Genomic DNA, 12,360 nt, shown 5'->3' with positions numbered 1-12,360 from the left:
TCAGTCCTTAATTCTTAAAACAAGAACAAACAAAAACTTAGAAGGATTAACTGCCTGGGGAGTTGGAGGCCAGACCCTGGCTCAATGAAAGCCATTACTTTGTATGCTGACTTACTAGGTTTTTTCTAAGTAGCTATATAATTATGCATAAGGAAAGAAACTTATTTACTGTGTTTTTGTGCTCCTGGACAGTCTTTATGAAGCTGGGAGGTATGCCTGTAGACTTGTAAACAGACTTACAAGGAGATTGTTGAGCAAATTTTCTAAGTTCTTCCATCATTTGAGAATGTGTAGACTAGAGAGACTCTTCAAGGAAACACTCAGCAGGACTCAGGGTATCCTACAACTTGTCAGCCAATTTGTGTCTGTTAGAGAGTGTTGTCTGCTGCTCAGTGGCCCAAATGCTTCTGGATGTCATCAGAGCTGGGGAGGAAATCAAGTGCTCTTACCTTCATTTGGAGAGGGCTTAAGGGGTGAGTTTCTTGCTCAGCTGTTTGTTGTATTGTTTTCTGGTTTTGAGGCAGAGTCATGCTTTATAGCCCTGGATGGCCTAGAACCTGTGTAGAACGTGGTTGTGAGCTGCCATTTGGGTGCTGGGAATCGAAACTAGGTTCTCTCAAAGGAAGACTTTAACCACTATTTTATTTAATTATATTTTATTTTATTTTATTTTATTTTTAACCACTCTTAACTGCTGATCCATCTCTTTAGCCACTCTTGTTCAACAATTTAAAAGGCTAATGAAAATGTTTACCAATGAGTAGCAAATTAGCTATCCTAATTCTAATTATTACTTACTATTATCTTGACTAGAAAATAAAGTAATGTTATTGAGGAAAATCACTATAAAAATTTTACTATAAATGTGGCCAAGAGGAATGATGCAAACTGTAATCCCAGCCCGTGGAAGGTCGAGATTTATTGGGATAATAAGACACCCCCTAATCCCCACTCTGAATTAATCAAAAACAGAGAAAAGAAAAAAGTGCCTGGGGAGATGTTCAGTGGGGAAAGTGCTTGCCGTTCAAGTGTGAGGTCCTGAGTGAGTTTAGTTCAGTCACACCAGTGTTTGAGGGTGGGGGAGATAGGTGGATCCCAGGAGCTTGGGGCTATCTAGTGTATCTGAAACTGAGAGCTGTAGATTCAGTGAGAGACTGTCAAAAACATAAGGTGGAGAGCAATAGAAGACACACAGCTTGAGCTCTGGCCTCCACTCCAATGTACAAGCACATACCACTCACACACACACACACACACACACACACACTATATACACAAAAAATTAAAAGTGGTCTTTACATCTTTTCACAGCTAAAAAACAAAAATCAAAAGAATATGTAGTAGGTAGGTAGATAGGTAGGTAGGTAGATAAGATAGAAGGATAGGACATGACCAGTAAACATTAGGAATGTTTTTTTTACTTCAGGAACAATCAGGAAAATTAAAACAATAAGACTATTTTATATAGATTAGATTTGTAGAAATGAGGACATCTGACAGTATCAGATATTGGTGATAATATGGAGAAGTAGGAGTTTCTTTGATTTCTAGTGATAGTGTTCATTGGAAAACTAACTTAGGTGACCTACAACAAGCAATACTTCCTGTAGACAGTTATCTTACTCCAGCTGTTTTCAAGCTTGAATGTGCATAAGAATTGAAATTGTTGGACTCCACTCCTACAGTTTCTGATTAAAGAGGACTTGGGTGGAAACTGATAATTTGCTTTTTAAGTTCCCAGTTGATGCTGATCCTGCTCTCAACCCCTGAATCCTGCTTTGTGCTTCAATCTTTTCCCTAGAGCACTGGTTCTCAAGCCTTCCAATACAAGCCTTTAATATAGGTCCTCATGTGGTGGTGCCCTCCAACCACAAAGTTATTGTGTTGCCATTTCATAACTAATTTTGCTACTATTTAATATAAATATCTGGTAGGTGACTCCCAAAGGTATTGTGACCCACACAGGTTGACAACTGCTGCCTTAGAGAAATGAAAGCATATATTTAAGAAGGCCTATTGAGGGGCTGGAGAGATGGCTCCGCGGTTAAGAGCACCAACTGCTCTTCCAGAGGTCCTGAGTTCAATTCCCAGAGACCACATGGTGGCTCACAACCATCTGTAATGGGATCCGATGCCCTCTTCCAGTGTGACTGAAGAGAGCAATGGTGTACTCATATACATAACATAAATTTTAAAATAAAAAAAAAACAGGCATATTGAGGTCAGGTGGTGGTGGTGCACACTTTTAATACCAGCGTTTGAGAAACAGAGGCAGGTATAGCTCTGAGTTCGAGGCCAGCTGGTCTACAGAGTCAGCTCCAGGACAGCCAGGGCTACACAGAGAAATCTTGTCTCAAAAACCAAAACCACCACCACTACCAACAAAGAAAGTTGATTGCTGTTAACCACCAAATACAAAAATTCAGACACTCATTAGTAGAATAAATACATATTTATGTATTTACTTAGTGCTATATTATATATTTAATTACAGAATATAAAGCTAGTACAAAACAGGAAAAAAGGCCATGGATTTGAAAGAGAATAGATGTGTTGGGGTACCTGAGAGGTATTGAAGAGAGGAAAGGGAAGAAGGGAGATGTAATTGTATTTTAATCTCAAACAAAAAATTAAAACAAAAAGATATACAACTCTTAGTCATCTCTTGTATTAGTATGTATGAATCTCACAAATACATTAGTCAGATATTAGAAGATATGGTGGTGTGGGTTTGCAATCCTGATGATGGCAAGATGGGAGGCAGAGCCTTAGGCGAATGCCACCTGGAACTCTGAGCACTGCGGATGCACCTGCACCACATGTGCACTTCAGATGCTTACCTGCACCACATGTGCACACCTCTCTCGGGAATATCACACACACACTTACCAAAACAAGATGGAATTAATGATGTTGTTTAGGAATGCAAATATAGGTAATAGAATTATAAGAAACAAATTGTCAGAACAGTGTGTGATAGTAATCAACTCATGGGAAGCAAGATTGTCAAGGCCAGTTTAACTGCTTACAGAGGGTTTGTTTTATAGTTATTTAAACTAACATTTTTATAAACTTAACGATCTCCTTTTTATTTCCACCTCTGATTACTTTTAAGGTCAGATTTGGTTTTGTGTGTTTGTTAGCCTTTGGATTTTTTTCTTTTATTATTTGTGGACATCTTAGGTTGAGATAATCTGTTTCAAAATTTTATTTTGAAGGAATGGTTTATTGTGGACACAATATAACTTATTTGTCTTTTTATTTAGAATTCTTTTTTGTTTCTTTAGAAAATTTGCTCCCTAGTGTTACATTATGTTACTATGTTGCATCTGATGAATTTAAGTTTATAAAAATTATGTTTTTTTTTAAATTATGCAGTCTTGTGAAGATATGAAGCTGTCTGGGGACATGTAATTATCCTAACACCATGTTTGCATATGCATATGATTTTGTTCTCATTGATTTGTAAAGCACCCTTGAGTATATACCAGATTCTGTTTGTCTCTTAATAGTGTCATGTCCACATTACTATTTTTTTTTATCTAGTGTCTTGGTTTTTGCTAATACCAGCCTCTTTGTTGATTTTGTGCAAACCTATACTAATTTACTCTTCATGAGACCATTAGAATTAAGTTGTGAAGATCTACACAAGTTCTTTTGGGATTGTTTTAGATTTTAATACTGTGAAGAGACACCATGACCAAGGCAACTCTTATAAAGGAAAACATTTAATTGGGGCTGGCTTACAGTTTCAGAGGTTCAGTCCATTATCATCATGGTGGGAGGCAGGCAGATATGGTGCTGGAGGAACTGAGAGTTCTACATCTTGATCTGCAGGCAGCAGGAGACTGTGTCACATGGGGTGTAGGAGCCTAGGAGACCTCAAAGCCCACGCCCACTGTAACACACTTCCTCCAACAAGGCCACACCCCCTAATAGTACCACTCTCTTTGTTTTGTTTTGTTTTGTTTTTTTAAGATCTATTTATTTATTTTATGTATATAAGTACACTGTTGCTGTCTTCAGACACATCAGAAGAGGTCATCAGATTCTCATTACAGATGGTTGTGAGCCACCATGTGGTTGCTGGGAATTGAACTCAGGACCTCTGGAAAAGCAGTTGGTGCTCTTAACTGCTGAGCCATCTCTCCTGTCGAGTACCACTCTCTATCAGCCAAGTATTCAAATACATGAGTCTACGAGGGCCATACCTATTCAAGCCATCACAAGGATTTTGATTGTAATTTTATATGTTCATATAGGTTGATTTATAACTAAAATTCAGTTTCACAACTCATGAACATGGTCTTTATCTTTACTTACTTAGGTGTTTGGTTTTTTCCTTAATAGGTTTTACCTTTCTATCCAGTGCTCTTCAGTTTGGATGAGGGTGTAGTTTTTATTCTTGTAACCTTTTGTGCTGTTGTGAATGAGATGCTTTAAATATTTATTTTTATTATCATTTGTATGTGTGTGTTTATGTGAGTTTGTTATGTGTGTGCAGATACCCAAGGCTGTGAGAATATGTGTCAGATCTCCTGGACTTAGAGTTATAGGCAGTTTTGAGCAGTGGGTCCTTAGTGGGTGCTGAGAACTAAAGTCACTTCCTCTGAAGAGCAGCAAGTGTTGTTAATCACAGAGTCATCTCCAGTCTTGAGATAATACATAAAAATAGATTATGAATGAATGAATAAAAATTAAAAAATAAAGTTGTATGGAAGAAGCTGTTGAGTGCCTAGTGCTTGGATTTTATATCTAGTTCTGATACAGTGCTTAGTATTTTTCAAGTTCACTATTACATTGCCAGGATTTAAAAATAACATTTACATGTACAAGTAATGGTTGTTTTATGTAGTTATTATTATTCTAATACATTAGCTAGGGCCTTCCATATATAGTCATAAATGATGTCATCTTTATTTTTCTTTTCTTAGGAATGTATCTTTGGGCTGGAGAGATGATGGCTCAGTGATTAAGAGTGCTGGTTGCTCTTCTAGAGGACTTGGGTTCACTTCCCAGTACCCATGTGGCAGCTCACAACTGTCTGTAACTCCAGTTCCAGGGGCTCCATCACATCAGGCACGCATGTGGTGCACATGTCTGTACATGCAGGCAAAATACTCATACATGTAAAATAAATATTTTTAAAAATTGTATTCTTAGTGACTTACTGTAAATTTCTTACAGATATTCTATGTGAAGTTTTAGATTGTTTCTTGATTTGTAGTCTGCTGTGCAGTTCTTCTTAATCATCATGAGTATTGAAATTTTCTATATCACCCATTATACTGAGGTGATCATATCACCTGTTGATGTAAGTCATTTCACTATTAGGCATCCTATTTTTGACTAACTCTTGGGTTACTAGATATATTTTATTGCACTATTTTTAACTTATTTTGAAAGAGAGAAAGCTGATGCAGAAGGAGAAAAGAGAAGAGAAAAAGTGGAAAGACCAAAATGTCCGGATTATATATAAAAAAGCCTCAAGGTGGTGGAAGGACAGCCCCAGTCCCTGGGCTGGAATATCATTGTTGTAGATATGATATTCCAGGTGGAGACTGAGATGCTTGGAGAACCTGGAGGCCAGGTGTGTAAGATATGCACCTCAGCTGTATGTTCCTTTGTTCCAGGGTCTGAAACCCAACAGTTAGAGCTGAGAAGTCTTTCAGATCTATCTATAGCTTGTACAGCTTTATTTTAGACTAGAGAAATCTGTCTGTCTGTCTGTCTGTCTGTCTGTCTCTCTCTCTCTCTCTCTCTCAAGATTGAGTGTCACTATATTGGTCTGTCTGTCTGTCCTGGAACTCGGTATGTAGACCAGCCTGGCCTTAAACTCACAGAAATGTTCCTCCTCCTGTATTCTCCAACTTTATATTTCTTGACTGTTCAGTGGGCTTTAAAAGTAACCTCTGAGACTTCACCTTTCTTTCAACTCTTTATGATGATTTTTAGTATAGATTTTCCCCCAAGGCATATTTTTATGTGCATATGTGTGTGCATTCGAGACAGACAGACAGACAGAGACACAAATACAGAGAATGCACATGTGCACTAATTTGCCAGAAGGCAGGCACATTATGATGCAGAGGTAGTGCAGGAGCACTGCTTACTGGCTTGCTCAGCTTGCTTTGTTATAATATTCAGGACTGCCAACCCAGGAGGGGCAGTACCACAGTGAACTGGGCCCTCCCACATCAATCAAGAATATATACTATAGGCTTGCCCGTATGCCAGTATGGCAGGAGTGTTTTCGCAGTTGAGGTTCCTCTTCCAGAATGACTCTAGCTCTAGCTTGTGTCCAGTTAACAGAAAAGTACAGGCAGTTGTGAGTCCCCTAGTGTGGCACTGGGAACCAAACAAGTCCTGGAAAAGCACTAAGTGCTCCTAACTGCCAAGCCATCCCACCAGCCCCAAATTAAAGAGAAGAAAAGGTGTGTGTGTGTGTGTGTGTGAGAGAGAGAGAGAGAGAGAGAGAGAGAGAGAGAGAGAGAGAGATCACATGCTATGACACATTGACACATACTTGAAGGTCAAAAGGATTACTTGACTAGCAAATATGGTTTCTCCTTCCACAATGTGGGTTCCAGAGATTAAATCCAAGTCATCAAAGTTTTGCAAAGAGTGACTTTACGTGCAGAGTCTTTTGAAATAACTTTCTTGTGCTTCCAGTGGTTTTGGGCCAAGGCATTTATTCAGAAGGATGATGAGTCCACCCAAGGAAGAGATAGGTGAGGCTTCTCGTGAATGTGACTTTAGATAGAGACTTGTTTAATGATTTGATACTTATTTTCAGTCTACTCAGCTGACTTAATTTCTTTTCTGTTATTTTCAGCATTTATTCTTACTAAGGAACAGGTCACCACCATCCTCTTCTGCCAGCCCTCAGTCTTTAATTCAGTGTTTCCTAAGGTGGTTCTGCCCCACAGGGAGGCATTTGGAAATGTTTGATTGTCATGAATTGGAGCTGCTACAGGAGTCAGAGTGTGCCATGCACCGGCACTCTTTCATGGCAAGAGTTACCCACTTCAAAGTGCTGCTTACAGTCTCTATGAAGAACCTTAAACGTTGAACTCAAATTTTTTTCTTGACGTCTATCATCCATCTATTTTTGAGGCAAGGTTTTACTTTATAGCCTAGTCTGACTTCGAGCTTATGATTTCTGCCTCAGTCTTGAGAGGTCTGGGATTGGAGGCCTATGCCACCATATCAGACTTCTGAATTTATTAACTTTAAAAAATGATGTTGTGTCTGTCGGCACATTACTGTGTGTGGGGTCAAGCCATGATATGCATGTGGAAGTCAGACGACAATGTTGTAGAATTAGTTCCCTCTTTCCACCTTTCTGTTGGTCCCAGAGATTGAACTCAGGTCCCCAGACTTTCACAGCAAGAGCCTTTACCCTTTGAGCTGTCTGGCCAGCCCCATTAACTTCGTATTTATTCTTTAAAGTTTAGTTCTGGGGCAGTGAGGTGGCTTATTGGGCCAAGTCACTTGCTGCCAAGCCTGACAACCTGAGTTCAATCTCTGGGTCCTGAAAGAGAAAACAGACTCTGGAAATTTGTCCTCTGATTTCCCCCCAAAATAATAAATAAACAAATGTAAATAATGATAGTAAAATAGTAACTATTTAGTTCTAGCCAGTCATGATGGCATGCGTCTGTGATCTCAGCACTCAGAATGCAGAGGCTAGCAGATCTCTGAGTTTTGAGGCTGGCATGGTTTACATAACAAGTTCTAGCTAGTCAGGGCTACATAATGAAGTCCTGTTTAGAAAAAGCAAAAACAACAACAAAAACACTTTATCTTTTCCAGATGTATTAATCTTTTGGTCTCCTCTCCTTCCCCCACCCCACATTCTTCCTGTTTGCTTGGTACATCCTAACATTTTTATGTATATCTATATTACTTGAAGTAACTATCTTGTAGTGTTCTTGATTAAGACACTATACCTGTACCTTACTGTGAGCTCAAATCATTGAGGCACAGACATTTTGTATTCTTGGTCCATGGTATATGTAATTTTTTTTTCTTTTTAAATAATGTATCCTACAAATAAGTCATATATATGTATAAGAATACACTGTAGCTGTCTTCAGACACACCAGAAGAGGGCATTGGATCTCATTACAGATGGTTGTGAATCACCATGTGGTTTCTGGGATTTGAACTCAGGACCTCTGGAAGATCAGTCAGTACTCTTAACCACTGAGCCATCTCTCCAGCCCCCAAGGTGTAGCTCTTAAAAGCCCTGCTTTCTTAGAGTCCATTAATAATCTTGTACAGGTATAGTTGTGGGAAATAATGAAGGACTCACTTTACACACACACTTTATTAGTTACTTTCCTCATTGTTGTTATTTAAATGCCTATCAGAAGCAATTTAAGGCTGGGATATAGTAGTGCATGCCACACATCTCTGAGTTCAAGGACAACCTGGTCTACATAGTGAGTTCCAGGACAGCCAGGGCTATATTGAGATACCCTATCTCAACATCAACAACAACAACAAAACACCAAATAAATAAATAAATAAACAAAACCTAAAAAACAAACCACAGAATCAACTGAAGAAAAGAAGGTTTTATTTTGGCTCACAGTTTGGGCAACAGTCCTCCTGGAACAGGCTTGGTGGCAGGAGCTTGAGGGAACTGGTCTCATTGCGTATGTGGTCAGTATGTAGACACCAAGAAATGCTGGAACTCAGTTTTCTTTCTCCTTTTTACTCCAGGTTCCTTTTTGATTATTCCGCAAATCAACATTCTATGGCCGTAGCCCCTTGATGCTTACAAGAAGACAGCAAGCACATTTTTAAAAACCAAGGCAAATGAATACAGAGATCTACTTGTCTTTGTAAGCAGAGACAATAAGCTAGCTGGGTGGGATCTGGCTCTGAGATCACCGATCCTGCTACATCTGGGGCTAAACTAGCTCTGTTCTAGGCTGACCTTGAGTTCAGGGATCTGCCTGCCTTTGTAAGCACAAATGAAAAAAACGTACCTGAGTGGGATCTTTCTCTGTGATCACCACTTCCCAAATTGCTTTATCTCCTTCCTTTATATCTTTCCAACAAGCTCACTCATAGTGCAGCTGCCTATTTTCTTTTAGGTCCATGGAGCCCCTCATATATCCCGTATTGCGTGCTCATATTGTGCATAGGTGAGAAATTATACATTCTTGAACTCATGTTTTCAGAGTTCTTTCTCACTATCCTGAAGGTCACAGCACTTATCATTTTGCTAAGGACATAGACATATCCTCACCTTCCAGACTAGTGCTGTCTCTGATTATTATGGAGTCATTAATCTTGGCAGGAGAACATCTCCTGAGGAAGGAGCATAAAGAAATTATGTACATTATTATGCAAACAAGTTTCATGCCTGGCAACCCGTGAACACTCCTGGAGGCCCATGCCCTGCTGGCTCTGTTCCAGGGGGAAACCATGTCACTCTGTACCGTTTAGGCCATGCCAGACTCATCATGATAGAGCTGCAGAAATCTTTTACATGATAATGTGTTGGCTTCATTTTATTGTTAGTCAGATTGAGGGAGTGAGTGTTTAATTCAGTTGTAGTTCAGTTTTTAACTTATTTTCTGCTAAATACTGAGAATCTCTCAAATTAGCTCTATGAATGTGTTATGCATGTAACACATGAATAAAGATTGATATGTCAAAAAACCTTAGAGGAGGATCAGTGGAAACTGGATGATGCGACAGACTAACTTCTCCAGGGTCATACGGCTAAGTGACAAAACTGGAATTAGAGGTTTATAGCCTGTGTGCTTATAGACCAAATACTAAGCTTTTCTCAACAACTCTTGAGAGGTAGATAATATAAATTCTGTTTTGTGGGTGAAGTTTGTTTTAAAGCATATACAACTGGCCTGGGGCACCCTGCCTCTTGACCATATGTTCATGTTTCTCTGATACTAACCCCAAGTGAGGTTTAAACTATTTGAAGAAGCTGTGGTTTATTAGTGTAATCAACTGTGAAAAACTGATTCTTCTTAATGGTTTATATTAGTCCAAATACTAAAGAATTTGTTTAGCCAGCTAACATCTCTGCAAAAGAGTATCTCAACTTGAGAATATGCCCATTATGTAGATCACAACTTTGACCATTACATTGTAATCTATTGTTGCAGCCATAATATTTAAAAAGAAATTTTTTGCTCTTTGAATTGAAATTGACCTTATCAGGTTATGTTGGTTGTCCAACTGGAAATATATTTTGCTATAAGGTTAAATGTCAGTCATATTTAATGGAAAATCATTGACCCTAAGAATTTAGAATGTTCATTTTACAGTTTTAATGTTTTATGTGTAAGGTCTGTGTTTGCTTTTTTTTTTTTTTTTTTTTCCTTCATTTTGTTTTGGATTTGAGACAGGATTTCACTGTGTAGACCTGCCTATCCTGGAACTAGCTTTGTAGACCAGGCTGACTTTGAACTCCGAGATCACCTGCCTTTGCCTCCCAAGTGCTGGGATTGAAGGCGTGCGCCACCATACTTGAGTTCTGTTTACATTTTTTACCATGACCTGATTTAATTTATCAGCCACCAGACATAACTGACTGACTGAAGGGGCTTCTTTTGCGTTCACATGAGTGGTGGGCTTATGATGATTTATTTTGAGGTTGGGATTAGAATGTCTCTTAATAGTCTCAGTCATCTAAGTGCAGAGCTGGAGTACCACACAAAATGGTTCTACAGTCCCCTTTGGAACACTTGCTTGCTCTCTGAACCTTGGCTGCTCCTTTGGTGCATTACAAGTTTGTAAAAATATTAAATCTATCGACAGAAGTTCAGACTCTTACAATGCTTTTTGCTGCTTACTGTAGTGTGCTGTAATGCACTTGCCTCCACTGTGTACCTTTATGACCTATTAGTTAACCTAAGCATTATTGTCAGAGTAAACAGTATAAAATATAATCCTGACCAGATCAAAAGCCACTTCATAACAGTAAAAGATTGAATTAATATTTTTATTGTATGTGCTTGTGCTTACATGTGGTCTCTGCAATAAGATGGCCATAAAACACATTCCAAAAAAATATACATATACACATATGGTTTCGAAATTGTGATACATTCCAAAAGTGAGTTTAATGAAGATTCAGTAAAGATTGAGAGAAGGCCCTCTTAGGAAGCCGGAGTTTTTTTTTTTTTTTTTTTTTGCTTAATTTGGAAAGCTGCTGAGGGAAGAACGTTCAGAGATAAGGAAGAGCATGTATGAATTGTGTGGGGTAAGAGGTGAAGGGAACAGTGCCTGATGAGACAGAATGAAACTAGTTAAGAAGTATGGGGATCTAAACTCTGTAAGCAAGGGAAGTAAAGTGGTGAGATGTGTTCTAGGGATTTCCTTCTGACCAGACAATGGAGGAATGATAGCATGGAACTAAGACTAAAGAAATGGTGGAATTGATACCTTTGTAAGTATTTTAGAGAGAGCAATGATAATAGGGTTTTTTGTTTTAAACTAATCAAGGTAACCCAGGAAATGATTGGTTGTCTCAATTTAAAAAGAAATCTAGATTTAGAATAAGTAGTGCTGGGGAGATAGCCCAGTGATTTAGCATAGTAGTTGCTTTTTCAGTTCCTAGCACATACATCAGATGGTTTACATTGCCTGTACCTCCAGTTCCAGTTCTACATGCATACATGAAGGCACATATACATATGGATAAAAGAATAAACTCTAAAAATTGAGTCACATAGCTCTTTTTCCCGCATGTATGTGTGTACCACTTGAATGCTTGGTGTACAAGGAGGCCAGAAGAGGGGGTTGGATTCCTGGAATTGGAGTTACAGGTAGCTGTTAGCTGTCATGTGGATTCTGGAATCAAACCCGGGTCTTCTAGAAGAGCAGCTGATGCTCTTAACTGCTAAGCAAACTCTCAAAACAAAATCTTTTTTCAGACAAGTTTTGGAAGCCAGATGTGGTGGCACATGCCTTTCATACTAGCACACAAGCAGAGACAGGTCTGCCTGTCTCTATTAGTTTGAGGTCTGCCTGATCTATATATACAGCAAGTTCCAAGCCAGTCAAAGCTACAAGCAGACAAACAAACAACAACCAAAACAACAACAACAAAACATAAAAAAATAAGAACCAAAAGAAGGGCCAGAAAATTGAATCTAGTTGTTTTAGATATTTGCTATTTGGTTCTTTAAATTTTTCAATTGTGGGGCTGGTGAGATGGCTCAGTGGGTAAGAGCACCCGACTGCTCTTCCGAAGGTCCAGAGTTCAAATCCCAGCAACCACATGGTGACTCACAACCATCCACAACGAGATCTGGCGCCCTCTTCTGGAGTGTCTGAAGACAGCTACAGTGTACTTATATATAATAAATAAATAAA

The 12,360-nt window shown here is 38.8% G+C and overlaps 1 protein-coding gene across 7 annotated transcripts in view; it reads left to right on the top strand.

The window, feature by feature from the left end:
- Positions 1 to 12,360, top strand: part of Braf (B-Raf proto-oncogene, serine/threonine kinase) — a 123,475-nt gene that overhangs the window by 19,242 nt on the left and 91,873 nt on the right. The gene's annotated exons all lie outside the window — the stretch shown is intronic.

Source organism: Mus caroli, chromosome 6 (assembly GCF_900094665.2).
Source record: "Mus caroli chromosome 6, CAROLI_EIJ_v1.1, whole genome shotgun sequence".
Classification (NCBI taxonomy): Eukaryota; Metazoa; Chordata; class Mammalia; order Rodentia; family Muridae; genus Mus; species Mus caroli.
This window is presented reverse-complemented; position numbering and strand designations above follow the sequence as displayed.